This window comes from Monodelphis domestica, chromosome 1 (assembly GCF_027887165.1).
Source record: "Monodelphis domestica isolate mMonDom1 chromosome 1, mMonDom1.pri, whole genome shotgun sequence".
Lineage (NCBI taxonomy): Eukaryota > Metazoa > Chordata > Mammalia > Didelphimorphia > Didelphidae > Monodelphis > Monodelphis domestica.
In genome coordinates this window covers 548,911,236-548,933,158 of record NC_077227.1, presented here as the reverse complement: position 1 = coordinate 548,933,158, position 21,923 = coordinate 548,911,236, and positions in this window count along the sequence as shown.

Here is a 21,923-nt window from a genome sequence, read left to right as displayed (position 1 = left end):
TTTTCCCTCTTCAAGATTACATATTTATTTTTGAGCAAATTCTAATTTTGATAATTTGAGAGACCTACGATCTTATGCAGTGGATCTTCTCTCAGATTATAACCCATCCACATTTCCTTTTCCTATATGATTCTGCTCCATGTATTCATAGAAATCCTCCAAAAAGCATCTATCTAACATGCTTGAGTGTTCTCTCTGCATCTTTTAATATTATGTAGTTTACAGGGTAGCACTAGCCTGCTATTTATTATTCTTTCCACACACCAGCTCACATTCTTTTCCAATCAAACATGTTTTTGACCATATCTTTCATGCCAAAGGTCATACACCCAAGGATTAAAAACAGGAAGAGATCTTAAAGGACATGTAATCCAATCTTCTCTTTTTGTAATGAGGAAACTGAAGCTCAGTGAGGTTAGTTAAGTGACTTGCCCAAGGTCACACAAGTACTAAGTGGAAAAAGAGGGATTTTAACTCAAGCCTTGTGACTTCAAGTCCAAAGTTTTTGGGTTGGTTTTTTTTTTTTTCACTGTGCTACCATTTCATGTTCAAGTCATCACTGACAACATGGTGTACTTGGACCCACCAAGAATCTTTCTATAACCCATTGAGTTATCTACAATCTTGCTTCTTCTCTTGATTGCAACATTCCATCATTTGTAGCCATATAGTAGTAACAGAAAAATACTTCTTTTTCTTAAATAGATGTTTTGAAAGTAGAATGCAGCTGGGGATCATAGAAAGGACTTTCTAGTTTCTCCTATGTAATCTAGGCCCATGTGTCTCCTTTTCTACTCTGAATCAGTTCATCATCCATCTGTAGACATTTTCCCATGCGTTTTTCATCTTGATTTCATCTGGATAAAAATATTAGGCAGAATATACAAATTTCTATGGACAGCCTGGACCTAATATTCTCACTTCTTTGGTTGCTAGCTTGACCTCTAGAAGCCTTTCTTAGATACCTTTCTTTCCTATATGAACATGCCTTATTAGGGACACTCCTGAACCCCCAAACAAGGCTTTCCCTATTCATTTGCTATATTAAGCAACCTTGCCCCTAAATAGCCATTGCAGTTTAACAGACCTCATGCTTCTTCAAGAATTCCTTTCTTTCAGGAAGTGAAGAACATGCCATGCCCAAACATTTCTCTTAATTAAACAAAGCCTCCACTTATTCAGTCCCTGCATGTTGTAAAGTTGAACTGTAGCAAATTTGGGCAATTGTCCTAGACCACATGTTTAAGTATGTTCCTTAATTCTGACTAAACAGAATAAATCTAGGAGGTAGATTTTAGAGAGCTGGACTCTCTAAAAGTCAGGCAGGTCTGAATTCAAATTCTGACTCAGATACTTACTGTGTAACCTTGGGCAAACTACTTATCCTCCTAATACTCTTAGCCTCCATCTTCTCCTCTCTAAAATGAAAAGGTCAAACTCCATATTCTCTAGAGTCTCTTCCCTCTCCAAATTCACTATCCTGTGATCTCTGTTTAGCTGAAGCTAAAAAAATAAATTAATAATAATTTTTAAAGCCCTTGGACTATTTATATCCATCATTCCATGATAATCTATTGTCAATAAGCAATTATTAAGCTCCTATTATATGCCATGAAATGAACTAACCAAAACAGTCAGACTGTCATTACTAAGGGAGAAACTTCTCCTTTCTATATGCTCAATCTCAGGCTTTAGACTTTAATGAGCTTTAATCGGAGAAAGTGAAAAAGTAACTGGAGCAAAAATGAATATCAGGGTGGTGTAATATGAAAAAAAATTCAGACTTAAAAACAGATTAATCAGATGTAATTATTCACATGACAAAAGTATTTTTCACTTTACAGAAGGATCCATCACATGATCTCTCTAAGTCATAAACTACAAATAAAATATGATTCAATTTTCCAAAATTTAATTGATTTACAGATGGCATTTTCAGGGACACACATTGCTTTAAGTGACTATATTTTTCATGCTAAGTTGCTAATTTCTATGGTCAACTCCTGAATGGCAAAACTTTTGATAAAGATGATTTATGGCATATCAAAACCCTTCAAAGTAGTTCTATTATATGTGAAAATGGTCCCTCTCCTTGCTGACAAAATGAAGGGAGTTGGATTAATCATGATAGCAAGGAAAATAATAGCTAGTATTTCTATAAAGCCTTGAGAATTACAGTGTTTTGCAAATGGTGACTCATTTTATCTCCACAACATACCTGAGAGGTAGGTGTTATTTTTATTACTGAGGAAACTGAGGTAGGCAGATGTTGAGTGATTTAACCAAGATCATATAGCTCTCTCTGCCTTAAAGTCTTTCCTCCAGTTAGATGCCAAAGAGATTTTCCTAAAGAGTAGGTCTGACTTGTGTTACAAATCTACTCAATAAGTCCCAGTGCTTTCCTATTACCTCCAAGCAGCAAATATAAAAAGCCTCTGAAAGCCCTTTACAATGTGGTCCCTTCCTACCTTTCTAATCTTATACTTTCTTCCTTCTGGGTGTATGAGGTAATCAGGAATGATTGGCACCTCTGGTGTGAGGGCTTGCTGAGTCCTTTTCAGGGTTGCTCATCTGCCTTAGGTGTCTACCTTCATCCAACTCTCACCTGTGGCTCTAAGACAACTCTGAGGTAGGTGCAATTATTGAATTATTGTTTCCATTTCACAGATGAGGAAATTGAGAAGGAAAAGTAAGTGTCTGAGGCAGAATAACCAAGTGGAAGAGTAGAACCGGCAAAATACCAACAACAACATAATGAAGCAAAACCAAAATAGTCCAGCATTTGATTAATACCAAAAAATAATGTATAGGCCATAGAATTGCTGTTTGACAAGAACCGCTGGCAAAACTGGAAAGTAGTTTGGCAGAAATTAGGCTTAGACTGACATCAACCACAATGAGCTCAGAAAAGATATGTGGCATCAGTATTGAAGATTATATGATGCAGAGTGAAAGGAGCAGGACCAAGAGAACATTGTATACAGAAACTGACATATCATGGTCCTATCAAATGTAATAGACTTCTCTACTAGCAGCAATGCAATGATCCAGGACAATTCTGAGGAGCTTGTAGGAAAGATGCTATCCTCATCCAGAGAAAGAACTGTGGGAGAAGAAACACAGAAGAAAAATATTTCCTTGATCACATGGTTCAATGGGGATGTGGTTGGAGTTTTGATGTTAAAGATCACTCTTCTGCAAATATGAATAACATGGAAATGGGTTTTGAACAATGATATATGTATAACACAGTGGAACTATTTGTCAGCTCCAGGAGTGGGGACAGAAGAGGGGAATGGGGGGATTCATAAATCATATAACCATGGAAAAATAATTTAAATAAAAATATATTTTAAAAAAGAAAAAATTCAAAGATTACATATTTAGAAATTCAAACATATATGTATATTTACTTGCTACTTTTCATAACTATGCTTTGAGTAAGGAAAAAAACAATAAAGGTCACAGAGAGGAAATAATAACATATAAATGCCATCTTCAAGGAAGACAGATGGGAACTAGTAGGACAAAAATGTTGCATATCTCTTCTCAGATCTAGTATATATAATGGAGAAATAATTTAATTGTTCTTTATCATAAAGAAGGGCTCAACCTTAAGAAGAATGTGGCACTGTTGTGCAAAGCAAAAGGTATTAATAAAAAGAAGGGTTTTTTTTTAAGTTTGAAAGAAGAGGGGTGAGTTTAAGGTGGAAGATAATGCATTGCATGTAAATATAATATATTGAGTTTGAAATGGTTGCTACCATCCAGGATAAGTCTAGCATACAGCTAGTAGTGTAAGTCTTGAATACAGAAGATACTAGAACTAGATAGATATATATGGTTCTCTGTCATGTAGCATGTGTAGAGTATACATGATCATTGAACCCACAGGAAGAGATAAGATAACTAATGGCACAGGACAGAGCTACCGGACAAGGGGGTAGAAAACTGGGAGATCTCATTGTCATCTAAACCAAAGAAAGATGAAGAGAGCATTCAACAACATTATCTAAAAACTAAAAACTGTTAAGTGGTCAAGGAAGATGAGGACTGTGAAAGGAGATTATCAGGTAAGAGATTCTTAGTAACATATTAAAGTTTCACTAGAGTGATAGAGTCCAAAACTGGATTATATGGGTTTAAGAAGTGAGGCAATGATGAGTTCATGGGAACAATAAGCATAGGTAATTTTTGCTAGGTGTCTGATTGTGAAAGGGGTAAAAATATTGAAAGCCAGTGTGATTGGGCATCCAAACCAAGCCTGAGGCATTTTGCATGCTGCTACACACACAGGGGAAGAGGCAACTCCTAATTGACAGAGAGCAGGCAGGGAGAGATGCTACATAACTGCCAGGAAGGACTTTCTGGGTTGGTGCCAGAACTTCTTAGGAGCAAATCATAAAAAGAAAATTCACAGACCTGTAAAGGAACCTGGTTCCTCAACATGTCCTTGGTTTCTAGCTTGTCTCCCCAAGAACTACTAAAATGAACTTCCTTTGACCTGAGATAGCTCATTCCCACCCACTCTCAGTCCCTATTTTTTATCTTCTAATATGTAGACCAATTTTTATTCTATGTTTTGTCTGGATATTTGCTATTTGTGATAATCTTCTGTTTAAATAGTGGGACGATGGTAAGCTGCTGAGAATTAGCTAAAGACTACCTCTGTCCCCAAGAATGACCAAGGAAGTAGCTTTTCTTTTTAACTCAAACTAGTATCTGTATTTTGACCTCTACTAGGTCAGAAATATTTGAGGAAACAGAAGATATAATTCTAGTCCAAATGAAAATAAGCAAAATACCTAACCTGATCCTTTTCCTGTTCCTTTCAAGTAGAATCAGTATCCATTTATGCTACTGTACAAACATATCTATACATGTAGATAAAGCATGTGTCATAAACATATCATACAGGAGGCACCTGGGTAGCTCAATGGATTGACAGCCAGGCCTAAAGACAGGAGATCCTAGGTTCAAATCTGGGCTCAGACACTTCCCAGCTGTGTGACCCTGGGCAAGTCACTTAACTCCAATTCTAAAGCAGAAGGTAAAGGTTTAAAAAAAAAATAATGAACATATCTTACAAAAACGTGGGGAAATTTTATTTAAGTTGTGCTGGGTTCAAATCAGGAAAATAGCTTTATCTCATTATGTCTCTTTCTTTACCTAGGGTAAAAGCATTCCCTACCCTATCTACTTTTGGTGTTGTGGAGGGAAACAGTTTCCCTCTCCAATGAAATCATAAATCCAAGCCAAAAATAAATCTCACTGTTATCATTACCTTTTCTCATTTAAATTATTTTCCTATGGTATACTTACCAGAAGTCAATGAGGAGAGGGTAATGAGGAATTTAAAAAAGTCTTCTGAGCTTTAGCAATCATCCAATCTAGATTTACAATCCCCTCTTCCCTTTTTGATTGCCTTTTTTTGGTTTTTGGAGTGTCCCATCTGCTATCTTAAACCCAAATGAATGCATCTCAGACTTCCTACAAACCTCTGCTTCTGATGCTTGCCAGCTCCTTGTCAAAGGAGGCTGTTGCTGTAATGAGAGAACAAATTAGATCCTTCTCCTCCTACTTCTTTGTAAATTCGTTAAAAATCACAACAACAGAAGAGAGAACCAGCTCTAGAAAGCTCCTGAGCTATGGGGGGAACTGACTTCCCCATCTAACAGGGCAGCCCTACCCAGCTTAGGGACAGCTAGCTCGATTTGCTTGCCCCACATTTTTGTTTTTTGCCTGGCAGGGTTGTCATGTGCTCACACTTGCTTTGAGATTTCCACCTAATGAAAGGAACAGTCAGGTAGCCAGGGGAATCTGCCATCCTTGCATGTCAAATGATGGAGGCGTCTCTTCAGGAAGAGTGCTATTATCCTACACACATCTTTCCTCAGCTCTCCAGGTGTTTTCTTCTTCATCTTTTCTTTCTTCTTTTTTCATTCTCCTCCCAGTTCAGGCTCTGCTATTATTTGAAGAAAAGCATCCAAGAAGAAGCAAAAGAGGAAGACAGAGAGGAAAAGTTTGACTAGATTAGCTCCCAAGGCTATGACCTTGCCCTGCTGGCCTTGTCCTCAGAGGCAACGCCTTCAAAGTTGTGACTACAAAGATAATGTCATGAGACTTGAAGTGCAAACCCCTATTTGTGTCTGTTAATTTTTTTTCCTAAGAGTGGCCCCATTTGTTCCAACAAAGCATTTGTAGTTCTAATTGGGTCTATGTTAAACCTGCTGTCACATTTGTTTTAACTGATGTTAAACTTAACTGGATGCTTGCATTAAAAAAAAAAGAGAGAAAAGGGATGAGAAGGATGGGAGAGCATTTTAAATCTTCTTTCCTTTAAAGGGGGATTGAGGCAGAGTTGATATTCAAAACACAAAACATCTAGCCCACTGATTCAGTGGGTGGAGAAAATAATATATAGGGGGAGAAAATTGCCAGAATCAGCTACAGTCAACAGAGAAATACTCAGGAATTATAAGAGGCAGGACTCTATTGGTCTTTGTCTATGTAAGAGTGCCAACAAAGTGACCATACGAGAGTCCAGCTCTAAGGAGATGTTTGCTGGAGCTCAGGATGAAGAACTAGATTGGGGAATCGGACAATTTGGGGAATCAAAGTGCATCCTGTGTAAAGGTGAAGATACAGGAACAAGAGAGAAACTTAGAAAGTAAGGTTGCTACTCCAAAGAAGCATTATGTGAAATCTCTAGAGGTCCTGACATTAGAGGTCAACTTTTTTTTTTTCATTAGGTTTTCCCCAAGGCCTTACTAGCTGAACAAATCAAGAGTAACAGGCAAATTTTATAGAATGTCAGGGTTAGAAGGGACTTTATAATACAGAACATAGACTGTCAGAGCTGAGAAGTCTTTTAAAATGAAGAATAGCCATGTCAGAGTCAGACCTTTGAGAGTCAGGTAGGGAGAAAGCAAAGCACATAGTTTGTACCAAGCACCGTACTAAGTAAGCGCTAGGGTTCAACAGAAAGACAAAAATAGTTCCTACCCTCAAAGAGCTTATATATCAACAAAAAAAGGAAAAGAAAAGAAAACCAGTAAATGAATTGGTAGTTGCAAGATATAGTAGATAGAAGGAAAACTGGAGGGGGGTCTCACAGCTCGGAGATTAAGGAGGAGGAGATCTGGAAAGACTTCCTGAAGAAGGTAGGATTTAAGATGAGCACTGAAGAAAGCCAGGAAAAGCTAAATACAAAGATGAGGAGAAGGGCATTCCAGGTATGGAGACAGTCATTGTAAAAGCATAGAAACAAGAAATTAAGAGTCATATTCAAGCAACAGAAAATAGGTCAGAATGGCTGAATCTTGAGAGAAATAGAATGGAAGAAGTCTAGAAAATAAGAAAGGGCCAGATTATGAAAAGCTTCAAATGGCAAAGGATTTTGCATGTGATTTGAGGCAGCAACATAGTATAGTGGAGAATGGGATCTGGAATCAGGAAGATCTGATTTCATATAGACTTCTCATACTAACTATGTGACTTTACGCATGTCACTTAACTTCCGTGTACCTCAATTTCCTCAGCTTTAAGTGGGGATAATAGAAGCATTTCCAAGGCAGGGATGTTGTGAGCATCATAAGAGATAAAGTTTGTAAAATGGTAGGAACAATGTTTGGCATATAGTTATAGAAATGTTGACTTTCTTCCCCTTTCCCTTGAACCCAGAGAAAAGGACAACCCCTTCATTTTACAAATGAGGAAACTAAATTCAAACAGACTCATTAGCAGCAGTGCCAGGTTCACCATTCAATTCTTTCCAACTTTCAATAATAGTCACCCATATAGTGATTCCCTCTAAAAATAAATTTTAAAAAACTCAAATTGAATTTTTAGAATAAGATCTGATATCCATTGCTATAATGTTTTTGATATACACATTTTGATAGCAACTGTCAACTAGTCCCTTAATTATATGGAGGAACATTAAAATTAAAATTTATTAAATTTATTGTCAAAACATTGCTTATTACAATATGTCTTAAAAATGAATTGGAGAGTTAAAGCCAAGATGGCAGAATATAGCCTGGGTCCCAGCTGAACTCTCCCAAAATTCCCCTCCAAAAAAACTTTAAAATAATGTCTCAAATCAAGTTTAAGAGCAGTAGAGCCAACAAAAAGTCAGAGGGAGGTATTTTTCTAGCCTAAGGAAACTTAGGAGGTACAAAGGAGAAATCTATAACATAAGAGTAGTCAAGAGCATCATCTTTGAGTCTTAAAGGTAACTCTGATGATAGCAGCTTCTGGAGATCTCAGCCCAGAAATAATGAGGGGGTTAGACAATAGATCAGGAAGGGATTGCAGGGAAACTTTTGCTGGCACTGAGTATTCCTGGTACTTTTTGACAACTCAAGTCCATTAGCCTTTCTGGGTCATTGTTCCAGACCTCCTATAACCATTCCTAATGGAACAAGGACCTTGATCACAGTTCTAGGACCAAGAGGGACACTAGCACTTGTAGCTGCAGGAGACCAGGACTCCTTGGTAAAGACCAGAGTACAGAACAGGAGACCAGTAACAGCATCTCTCCCAGGATCATGCCATCTTGAAAGCACCAATAACTTTCAGACTCCCAGAACTGGCATTAAAAACAGTAGCACAAACACCCCACATAAAAGGCCTGAAAGTTAGTACAGTGTTCCTGGGTGAGAAGAGTATAACTTTAAAATAAATTTCAAAGTCAAGGAATAGGTTAGAGAAATGAGCAAACACAAAAAACCAACTTGACCATAATGCTACTATAGTGGCAGGAAGAACAAGAAAGAAACTTAAAAGGCAATAATGCAAAAACATTTACAGTTATAAGCAAAGCTTCAATGAAAAAAAGATTAATTTGATCCAAAACCAGCAAGAAAAATTATTGAGAATTTTTTTAAAGAGATAAGAGTAGAAGAAAAATTGAAAAAAAAAGTTATACAAGAAAATTGTGATACAAAAAGCGATACAAAGATAATTAAAAGCTGAGTAAAAGAGAAAAAATACTGAATACATGGGCGGAAGGAAGGAAGGAAGGAAGGAAGGAAGGAAGGAAGGAAGGAAGGAAGGAAGGAAGGAAGGAAGGAAAAAGAACAGAATTGGCTTAGTGTTAAAAGAGGCATAAAAATTCAATGAAGAAAATTAATTTCTTTAAAAGCAGAATAGTACAGATGGAAATTTAGATAAAAGAATTTCACTGAAAAAAAAATAATTCCTTACAATACAAATTAGACAATTGAAAGCTAATGACACTACACAACTGCAAGAAACAATAAAAAACAAAGTCAAAATAAGGAGAAAAAGAAGAAAATCTGAAATATCTTCTTGATAAAACAACTAATAAGGAAAATGGATCAAGAAGAGATAATTTATGAATTATTGGACTATCTGATAGTGAAAGTTAAAGAGAGAGAAAGAGAGAGAGAGAGAGAGAGACTTTATATTTCAAGAAATATCTTAGATCCAGGAGGTAAAATAGAAATTAAAAGAATCAACTGATTAACTCCAAAAAGAGATCTCAAAATGGAATATTATCGCCAAATTCCAAAGCTCCCAAGTCAAAGAAAATGTGCTACAAATAGGCAGAGAGAAACAATTCAAATATCTGGAGACAGTCAGGATCACTCAAAATTGATCAACTTCCACATTAAAGGAGTGGAAGGCTTGGAATATGATATTTCAGAAGGCAAGGAACTAGGATTACAACCAAGAACAACCTACCCAACAAACCTGAGTAAAATACTTCCTGGAGAAAATGGATATTTAATGAAATAGAGGAATTCTAAATATGACTGATGAAAAGACAGAACTAACTAGAAAGTCTGACATTCAAAAAGAAGGCTCAAGAGAAGCATAAAAAGGTAAATATGAAAGAGTAATCATAAGAGTTAAACTACTTACATTTCATTATAGCAAGATGATGCATGTAACTTCTTAGAACCTGATTATTATCAGGACAGTTAGAAGAAGTCTGCATAGACAGAGAACACAGGTATGATTTGGTTATGTTGGGATGATTTCCAGAAAAAAAAATATAGTAGTGAGAATAACAGTTGTACTGGGAGAAGGAAGAAGGGAGAGGTAGAACAAGAAAATTTTCTCAACTAAAGGAGGTGCACAAGGTAGAACTCTTACAGTGGTGGGGAAGGCAAAGGGTGAAATATTTGAACCTCTCTATGGCAGCAAGATGCCAGGAGTTGAGTTATGCATGGCTCTTGTGACCTTCTGATCTCTTATCAATAGCTAAATGTGGGCCCCTAAGCCTGTGACAAAATGGGTGAGTTGGTAATGTCACCAGATATTATCGGGTTCTGAGGGGCAGGCCCTTTAAAAACAGTGTCAGTTATGCTAAAGGTTAGAAAGAGTTTATATGGATTATGACTGTCAAGAACTACAAAAAGACCATTTTTACTGTTTCCAAGAGGATGATCAGATAAGCAATATGACATACGTAGATGCTAATTAATTAACAATGAAGAAAAGACAAACAAATTAACTATTTTGCTATTTTCTTTACCAAAGAGATTGTTATATGTAAACAAAAATGGTTAATAAAGAGTTAAAGTTCCAGAGAGATGGTACTTAAAATGTAACTTGATTCAATTAAGTCAGGTCACCAATTTCAGAGGAATAACATCTGAGTACTGAAAGGACTTTCAAGTGTGATTATTAAACTTTGATCAATAATCTGTATGGAAAAAAATCTATACAAGAAGTAGGAAGGAGCTACTTGTTTTAGAAAAGTGCAAATTCCCTGCTTAAAAATATATTTGAATCTGCAAAGAATAAACTGGGTTTGGTTTCATTTCCTGTTATAAATATTGAAAAATTTTTTACCAAAGGGATAGTTTATGAGGACTAAGAAGAATGGTTAAAAGCCATAAGGGCACTAATTCAACAATCTTTTTTGGGTTCCTACCATGTGCTAGGAACTATGCTGGATGTCATAAAGACAAAAGAAACAGTCCTGAAGGAATTTACATATTGCTGGAAGTGAAGATGGGAAACAACATGTACATAAATAGATACAGAATAAACATGAAGTAACTTTTGACAGTTATACTAACAATGGAAAGGATCAGTGGAAACTTTGCCATACTGTAGTCAGTGACACCTAAACTGTGATTTGAAAGAAGCTAAGAATTCTAGGAGAAAGAGATGAGGAAGGGAAATGCATCCCAGGCCTGAATTGTCAAATGGAGATATTGAAGGCAGAGAGAGCAATTCAGAAGTTCTTATAGTAGCCCTAGAGAAAAGGGCATACAGGTCTGAATTAAGGTTGTGGCTGTATCAATGGAGATGACAGAATAAGAACAATAGATATTATGTTATGTAGAATGGATAAGATTTGGCCATTGATTTGATATTGCTAGTGATAAAAAGGATGAAGAAGTGAGGATGATTCTGAGGTTATGAAACTAATGACTATAGAGAGGGTGCCCTATTGAACATCAATAGAAAATAGTGACATCGTTGGGGATTTGGGAGGGGAGCAATGGAGGGGAAGTAGGGAAACCTAAAGAATTTTGTCTTATCATATACACATATTTATGATGCCTATGAGACATTCATGTAAAGATTTCAGCAACCATATTTTGATAACAGCTCGAAGATCATGAGAGATATGTGGTTTGGACATGTAGACTTAATAGTCTTCTGCCTAAAGTTTGTCACTTAACTCTGGAAAGCTTATGAGATAGCCAACAAAGAGAGCCAGATGAAAAGAAGAGAGAACATGACAGAGCCCTTCAGCATATTCCCACAAAAAGCAAGAAGGAGGAAATAGGTAGGAGGTTCTTTTACTCTAAAATAAGTGGGTTTTTTCCTATTATAACAAAGAAGGGCAGAAATTACAGTATTAGACAAAATAATGACAAAATTTGCATAGGAGAACAAAAGGTCATGAATATTAAGGAGAAAGTAATAGGAATGACAAGGTTTGGCAACATCAATTTTTATGTTATAAAGGAGTAATTATCAAAAGTGGACAGAAAGCTAAATGGCACAGTGGATAGAGGGAGTCAAAAAGATCATCTTTCTGAGTTCAAGTCTGGCCTCAGATAACTGTATGATCCTAGCCAATTCACATAACCCTATTTGCTTCCATTTCCTCATCTATAAAATGAGCTAAAGAAGGAATGGCCAACCACTCCAGTCTCTCTGCCAAGAACATTTTAAATGAGGTCATGAAGAGTTAGACAAAATTGAATAACACAATTATCAAAATTATTTGATACTGGATTTTTTAAAAATAGAACAATGAATCAGGGATAGGAAAACAAGATCGAGACACAATGTATATAGTACCCTAATATTCAGTTAACCCAAGAACACAAACTACTGAATGTGACACTATTTAAAATTAACTCTTGAGAAAAATGAGAAATCAGTTTAGTGAAGATGAGTTTAGACCAGGATCTTACACAACAAATATCAGATTGATGAATTATCTCAATATAGAGGATTATAATCCTTAATAATTAAGTGAGAATGGAAAATCATCTCTCTCCAAACCATGAATGGGCAGAAATTCACACACTGAATGTAAAAGGAAAGATTATAAAAAACAAAAAGTATTGAAAATTATTGAGGATTTAAAATATTTTTACAAAATTGATTCATTTAGAATGGGAAGTAATACATTGTGAAAACCCTTGCTGTTGAACATTACTGATAAAAGTGTAATATTAAAAGCCTATAGAGAAATTGACATAAATCTATACAAACTGGAATCATTCCCCCAATATAGGATTGGTAAAACCACATGAATAGTTTCAAAAGGAAGAAATATGCCTCAGCATAGGTAGTGTAGTATAGTTGAAAGAATACAAGATTTTAAGTCAGTGGGCCAGTGTTTCAAACTTGTCTCAGCTACTTAATGCTTATATATTGTTGAGCAACTTACTTAACTTCCCTGATGCCTCAGTTTCTCAGTAAATGAAATGAGGAATGACACCTTTAGATAACCTCTGAGTTTCTAGTTCTAAATCTATAATCCATATAATCCAAACTATCAACAGAAATCAGAAACTTTTCCTATTCAAATTCAAATTATCATTAAAAAGTAAATTAAAATAACTTTGAGAACATCTCACACCCACCAAATTGACAATAATGCAAAATTAATTCTGGAGAGGCTATGGGAAGACAGGCAAGTTGGGTCACTAATAAAGAATTTGTAAATTAATTATTTCTACTATTCTGGAAAACAATTTAAGTTATGTAAGAGAAATTACTAAATAAATGACTTTCTTCCACAACAATCCCACTGCTTGGGTTTATGACAAAAGGATGTAAATAACACCAAAAAGACCCAAGTATCCAAAATTACATGAGCATTTGGAATAAAATTCAGTAACAAAATATGTATTCAAATCTTGAACAATAGTGGAAAAAATGATGTATGAACATAATAGAATCTCATTGTGGGATAAAAATTATAAATATGAAGAAATCATAGAAACATGGGAAGATTTATAAAGTGATACAGAATGAAGACAGCAGAGGAAAATGTACAATAGTCATAATGACTATAATATAAAGATATCACAAAATGGCAACAAGACACATTTAACAGTCAGTAAAAAGGTAATAAAGCAAATAGTCTTCCTTTCTATTATAAAAGCAAAAAGTGGTGTGCACTATCAGGTAAAAGGGACAATTTTTATAGCATAAAATTAAAATTTTTGAACAAACAAAGTCAATGTTGCTGAGAATAGAAAAAAAGTGGGAAGTGGGGAAAATCTTTGTAGCCTGTATCCCTGATAAATGTCTCATTTCTAAGATGTAGGGAACTGATTCAAATTTTACAAAAATAAGAGCCTTTCCCATTTGAAAAATAGCCAAAGGGTAAGAATAGGTCTTTAGAACAAAATATAAGCTAACAATACCTATGTGAAAAAAGTTCTTAATCACTACTATTTAGAGGAAAGCAAATTAAAATAACTGAGTTACTGCCTGATACCCATCAGACTAGTAAAGTTGACAAAAAAGGAGAATTATTATATGCTAGAGGAGCTTTGGAAAAAGAGGTACATTAAGGCACTGTTAGTGGGGTAATGAACTGGTCCAGCAATTCTTGAAAAGCATTTTGTAACTATGCCTGAAAAGCTATTAAGCAGTGAATACCCTTTGATTCAATGATACACTAATTGGTGTAAATCCCATAGAGATTAAAGAAATAGGAAAAGGACCTATGTAAACTAAAATATTCATATCAGCTCTATGTGTGATGGCAAAGAATTGGAAACTGATAGGATATCCTTCAGTTGGAGGATGGTTTATAGTGTATATATACATACATACATACATATATATGTATATGTATATATATATATATATATATATGCGTGATAAAATGTGATTTGCTGTAAGCAGTGATGAAAGGAATAATCTCATAGAAACCTGAGAAGATTTTTTTAACTAAAGCAACGTAAATTGAGTAGAACAAGAGCAACAATTTATACAACAAAACAAACAGCTTTGAAAGAGTTCAGAATTCTGATGAACACAATGACCCACCATGACTACAGAGGACTCATGATGAAACACTACTTCCCCCCAGTAGAGAAGTGATAGGCTCAGATTATAGATTGGTTCATATTTTCTTGGACATGGCAGTACAATAATTTGTTTTACTTGACTATATATGTTTGTAACATGTTTCTTATTTTCTAAAGTGGACAGAAGGAGGTAGGTTGGGGAAAGTGAGAAGGAGAGGAGAAAAGGAAAATATCATGTATTTAGTGCTAAGCACTAAGGATATAAATACAAGCAAAAATAAAAATAGTATGTGTCTTCAATGAGTTTACATTCTAATGAGAGAAAAAACACACATAATGGACCTGAAAAGACTTGGTGGAAAATGAAGGTACCTAGTACAGGGAGATGGTTTTGAAGTCCTGAAAATCAGAAGAACAAAATCCCAGGGTGAAGTCACCAATGGAAGAAGGAGGAGGACCTTACTGAAGGAAATCCCAGGAGGAAAAAGCTGCAGAAGTGGTTTGATGCTCAAGGTTGAAAAGCTACTTTCTGAGGAAAATTTCAGAAAGAGACAGCAATTAAGACAGCAAGAAGTGGGAGAGAGAGACTGTTGATCTTCATTTTTAAAAACATTTTAAATGACATAAAGCTATAAATTAAAGTTGAAGTCATCTTTTCAGGTGACAGAACTAGGAAGGCCAGCTAACATAAGAATCAAGATGCAAACATCATAAAAGACTAGAAAGGTAGGATTAAAACTAATACAAAGATATGTAATAGGAATAAATGTAATGTTATATACCTGGATCCAGAAATTAATTCTGCAAGTATAGAATAGGAGATGATAGACACAGGATCACAAATTTAGAACTGAAGTGGGCCTTTAAGGATACTCTGATCCCTTCATTTTAGAGATGAGGAAATCGACACTAGACAAGGTAAGCCATTTGGCTCAGATCACATATAGAATGTGGCTGTCTGAGGATTTCAACCAAGGTCTGGCATATCCAAATTCAATGCTTTTTCCCCTATCCCACACTCTCCTGCCCATGGTATGTTATATTTCATTCTGGTTAGATTACCGGTAAAAAATTGTGATCAGTTATCAATGTCACTTTTTAGGACAGACATCAACAAGCTAGAATGCATCCAAAGGAAATTTTCCAGGATATTAAGAGGACTCCAGACCATGCTTAATATAAGTTATATAAATCAATCAACCAACATGCACTTATTAAAAATCTACACTGTGCAAAGGACTATAAGGATCAGAGGATATTTGGGCTAGAAAAGAAAAGATTTAGTAGAGACAGGATAGGTTTTTTTTTCAATTATTTGAAATATTACCATATGGAAAAGGGATTAGACTTATTCAGCTTGGCCCCAGAAATCAGCCAGAAGCAACTGATATAAATAGCAGGGAGAGACTTGGGTTCCCTATAAGGAAAAACTTAAACAGTATTGGAGCTGTCCAAAAGTCAAATGGGTTGCCTCCTTTAATTGGTTCTTCTTCACTAGAGATATTCAGAAGCTGCGTGAACACTTGTCAGGGAGATAATAGGTTCCTGTTCTTCCAGCAAAGGTTGCATGACTATTTTGTCAAAGTTTGTTCTAGTGGGGATCTTTTGAGGAGGGAGGGGCCATGGGCTGAACTACATGCCACTGAGGTGCCTCCAACTTCTGAATTCATAGATGATAATATGGCAAAATATGAGATTCCTTTATTCCTATATTTCTAAGTGTTTTTTTAACCTTACACTGCTGAGCCTAAGCATTTTTTAAAATTAGTTGCCATAGTAGAACTTGTGAAAAGTGGCAAGGATTCCAAATAATAGCTAGCATTTGCATGGCACTTTAAAAGCTGCAGAGTACTTTATATATATTGTGTTATTTGGTCTTCACAATAACCCTATGAAGTAGATTTGTATTTGTATCCCATTTTACAGATCAGGAAAGAGTGGTTGAGAGAGGTTCAACGACTTGTCCAGGGCTAGTAAATTCCAGAAGCAGAATACTAATTAAGGTCTTTCAGACTTTAAGTCCAGTAGCCTATTTTATGATACTGCCCAAGTTCTTGAAGAAGTCTGGGAAATCTCCTTTTCCAAAGGTTTCCAAAAACAATATATTATTTTCCATTTACAATGATTTAAACCTCTAATCTGATCTCCTGATTTAATCCTACAAACATCAGCAAGATAAGAAAATACCAGGTTTTTTTGCCTTCAATTAAGTACAGTTAGAGCTTAATAAAAATGAGCCTTCCCATGAAAAGCTAACTCTCCCATTCAAATCTAGGAGAATGAATAAACTTCACACTTCATAGGATTTCAGTGCTTAGAGTTAAAAAGCACGTCAAGAGGAAGAGAAAGGGGAAAAGCACTTATTTGTGTCTGCTATGTGTCAGGCACTATACTTTACAAATGTTCTCATTGTTCCTCAAAATAATCCTGAGCCATAGGTGCTATTATTCCCATTTTACAGGTGAGAGTGAAACAGAGGCTGTGATTTACCCAATCACAAAAATAGTAAATATTTGAGACAGCATTTGAACTCAGGTCTTTTGACTCTAGACACAGCACTCTTTCCACTTTGCCCCCTAACTATGTCCAGGGGCCATAGATAGATAGGATCATAGATTTAGAAAAAAAGGAAACTTAGAGATCAACTAATCGAATCCCTTCATTTTATTGACTAGAAAAAATAATGCTCATAGGTGGAGGGATTAGTCTACAGCCACACAGGTAGTAAAAAACAATCAGGAATTGACCCCTTGTCTTCTCACTCAAAATCCAGCATTTATCCCACTAACCTATGTTGCCCCTTCTGTGAGAGAATCCAGCCATCAGGTAAATAATATATTACTATTTCCATTTTACAGAAGAACCTTATGAGGTCCAGAGAATAGACTAAGGGTAATTAACTCAAGGTCATAGCTAGCTACTGAGAAGTGGGACCTGCTTATTACAGTCTTCTTTCTACCAGACAACAGTAGCTTCTTCAGTCTGACTATTCTTTGTCTTATTAGCCAAAGCATTTTGCCCAGTAGCATGAAAATGTCAATAATTCCTCCCTGGTCTGCTTTTCCTCTCTCCTCTCCTCTCTGCTTCTCTCTAGCCCACTTGCAATTATTGCATACTCCATAGCATTATAGCCAGATCACATTTCTAAGCCTCCATTTCTCTATTGCCAAAATGAGGTCGAACTCTAGAGGATCCTGCCATCTTTCTGACATTTTCTGAGGTTGCCAAAAGCCTGAGGAAACACTGAATGACTCCTACTTACCTCCACTTTTCCTCTCTGATAATCTCACTACCTTTTCTCTATGAATTGCCCATGGTCTGAAATAAGCAGCACCAATATTGGATGATGATTATCTGTGAAAATTTGGCTACTCTCAGCAATGCAATGATCTAGGACAAACCTAAAAGAATGCTCTCCACCTCCAGAGAAAGCACTATTGGAGTCATCTTTCACATTAGTGTATCTTTGATTTTATTTGGGGATTTGGGTTATATATGACTTTGCTCTTACAACAATGACCAATATGGAAGTGTGTTTTACATGACAATAAAAAGTGAGGGAAAAAAGATTTTAAAAAAGAATTGTTCATGGTCTTTCCCCCTCCACACACATTCCATGTTTTTTCTCCTTTGGGCCATTGACTTCCTATTAGTGTGTTTTATATCCTGTGCTTCCCTCCTGACCTCTGATGACTCAGAGGCCCCTTCTGGCTCTAGAAATACTATCCTATGTTCCTGGAATCCCCCCTAACCCACAGGTAATGAAATTAAGAGGAAATGAGAGTAAATTAGCAACATTCTTTCTGCAAAATTTCACCAAACATCTTTGTAGCTATTATACTTATCAATTATATAGCTGTAATGAGATTTACAAAGTGTTTTACATATATTAATTTGATCTTCAAAATAATCCAATGAGGTAGGTATTGTTATTTTCCCCATTTTATACTAAGGAAATTGTGGCAAATGGGGTTAAGTGACTTGAACAGCTAAATAAGTATCTGAGACAGAATTCAAAATCAAATCTTGACTTCAAGGTCCATGTTCAATACATTTATCCTTGTTAGAATGGTTTCATCAGATTGGATGAGGTAGTTAGGGAAAAGTGAAATGAGTGGAAGGAATGTCCTGTCCTCATAGATATAATGGAAGAAAGAAGAAGGGCAGATTGGGAGGGAAACAATGAGTTCTCTTTTTGACATGTTGATTTTGAGGTGCCTCTGGGGCATCCTAGAATCAGTATGGTACTAGAGAGTCAGCCTCAGGGTTAATATGAACTTAGTTCAAGCCTCATCTCTGAGATATTCTGACTATGTGTTCTTCCTAAAGTTTCTTAAACTTTCAGTACTCCTAGGAAACTTTTAAAATATATAATTGAAAATCTGTTACCCTAAAAAAAAGAACTACATTTCCCAGGAGCCCACTGACTTCCTGTCATTACATACTTCCTGTAGATAGGGGATATTAGGCAGGGATGCAGAAGGTCCCACCTTTTTACTTCCTGTCCCGAGCTTGGTGGTGGTAAGGTGTGTGTTTGAACTGGTTGATCAGCCATGGACACATGGTCTTTATTTTGTATCCTCTTTATTCCTTGATTTCTAATGATCATTTAATAAACTTTCTAAACTATAATATTTTATTATTTGAGATATAAATTTAATTTTTACAGTTGGCAACCAGAAGGGACAAGAAAAACTTTTTTTTTTAAGCTAGCCTAAATTTTTTTTTTAAGCCACGTTTCTCCTGCCAAGGCTTTTTGCCCACCCACCCACCCACCCTTGCAAACTTTGAGAGAACTCGAACTCTCTTTGGAACTGCTGCCTTTTTTCTTTCCCTGCTTTTTGCCCAGTTGCCCTCCCTACAGACCTGGCTGTTTTCAGTTTGAGGACTCTTTCCCATCTGCTTGAGTTCCTCAATTCCTCGCTGCTGACTCTGGCATTGCTGATTCTGCTTCCTCCAGACCCCATCTCTGGCTCTGCTCTGAAAATCAGCCTCTTACATGACTCTGACCCCTACCGCTGTTGCTGATTGCTGCCACCAAGAAGCTTGAAGTCAGGGCAGATGGTAAAAAATTGGGGTGTTCGTTGTTAGGCAATAATTAGCCTTCATGTGATCCTCAGACACTTACTAGCTGTGTGACCCTGGGAAAGTTGCTTAACCCTGTTTGCCTCAGTTTCCTCATCTATAAAAATGGACTGGAGATGAAAATATCAAACCATTTCAATATCTTTGCCAAGAAAACCCCAAATGGGTGTTAGTTACCTATAAAAATGCTCTTACAACTGTCAACTAGAAAAAACACAGAACTATTAAATAGTCAAAATCACTCTTTAATCAAGGGAAAAGGGGTTAGTGCTACTAATATGACAAAAGAGCTGCTTCCCAAGACTGCACAGAGTCAAGACGCCCTGGTCACTAGCCCCTGGGGGTGCCACCAACTCAGGATGGACTCTGGGGAACAAAAGAACTTGGGGAACCTATATACCCTTTGGGAAATCCAGGGGCAGGGAAAGATGATTGGCATTACTATGGCTACAAGGAAAATGGGAGTGTTCAAACTACATTGACAAGATACAATCAAGCTAGGGAAAAGAATCATAGCTAGAAGCTAGGGTGCAAGAGAAGGGGGCTACTTACAATAGTTACTAAAGGATGGAACCATGCCCAGGTCTGACCTTCCTGAGAAAGGTTGTAATACAATAGTGGAGTAGAAGCTACCTAAAACAAAGAATGTCCTTAGCATATGCTTATCTCACCCAACCAGGATTATCATTTCCCTTCAGGGTAGATTCCCTTGGGAACAGGGAACAAGGACAAGCTTTTTGGGGTCTCCAATCTACAAGCTAAATCTAAAATTGGGGTTCATCAGATCTCTCTAGTCCACAAGTTTGGGATTCCTAAATTCCATGTTGACACAACAATGGCCAATAAAGAAGATTGTTTTGCGTGATAATAAAAATAAAATTAAAAAAAAAAACAAATAAGATCATGAAGAATTGGACATGACAAGGGATATTCCTCACTGGGAATGCCCTATAATCCTAATGGCGAACTTATGACATATGTGCCAAAAAGGGCACTCTCTGTTGGCACACCTGCAATCTTCCAACAGAGTTCCTTATTAGAAAGGCAGAGGGACTCAGAATGGAGCTGCTCCCCTCCCCCTCTCCATGCACCTGAGGAGATTCCTCACATCACATGCCGCTCTGTTCAGCAGCCTAATGGGAGCCCTTCCTGCCACCCCTGTCTGAAGTAAGAGGGGGTACCAAGGGAGAAAAGGGGAAGGTCAGGGGGGCATGGCACCTGATCTCTTTGGGGGATGGGGCTTGGCACTCAGTCTCTGGGGGCAGATATGGCACTCTGTGGGGAGTGAGATGGTACTTCTTCTTTAAAAGGTTCACCATCACTGCCCTATACCAACTAAATCATAGAGGGAGGGAGAGAAAATTTCCAGGAGTAAATATTCAAGAGGCAGTTGATTTATAAAATATTTTAAGTATTTAGTTGATTTAATCCCCACAGTAATCTGGTGAAGCAGGAAGTATTAGAGTTATTTTGCCCTTTTTCTTCAGATAAAGAAACTGAGAGTATTTTTTTTAAGATTTTCCCATGGTCACATAGAGCTAATAAGTGTCAGAAGCAGCATCCACACTGTTAAAGATCCTTCCCTTTGCCATTTATGTTGTCAGAAGGGAGAAACCCAAGATATACAAGATTTAGAGAAAGCATTCTCATATCAACTGTGATAATGATTGAAAAGGTAAGGTATCACTGCTATTGGGACATGAATGCCACCTTTCCAATCCTTGCTCTCTACTTTGAGACTTGAGAAGTAACTGGCTGCTAAGAAGGCTCTGCCCAGGACTAGGCATAACTGATAGTCTAAGGGAAGCTTTCCTGAGACATTGATTGATGGTTTAGGCTTGAATATCAGTGAAGGCAAAAAGAAAGAAAGAAACCCAGAAAGAAGAGCAAATTGTAAAGTAATCACAATGTTAATTAGCAATTCTCACTGTTCTGGGAGTTATATAGACATTGTGATGGGGTCCAGGAACCTGGCCGTGAGCACTGACTGCCAGGAGAGTCTCAGTTTTAACCTATTTTATCTAGGTCAAGCAGAACCTGCAATTACTCTCTGGGGAAGAGGGATAATGACTCAAACAATGGCAGGTGGAGTATGATTGCTTGCCTTGGGGCCTTCCAGCCTATTCAAGGTGGCTTGGTATTTTGGGGAGGGGGCATTAGAGGATGTGATCTAGCAGAAGCTTTTACAAAACCCACATCTAAATTTCAATCCAAGCTTCTTCCAGACCTGAGAACAAATGGGTAGATTGCAAAATAGCAGATTTCACCTTGATTCAAGGAATACCTTCCTCACAATTAAAGTTATCAAAAAATGGAAGGTGTCTCATTAAATGCCTTCAAAGCAAG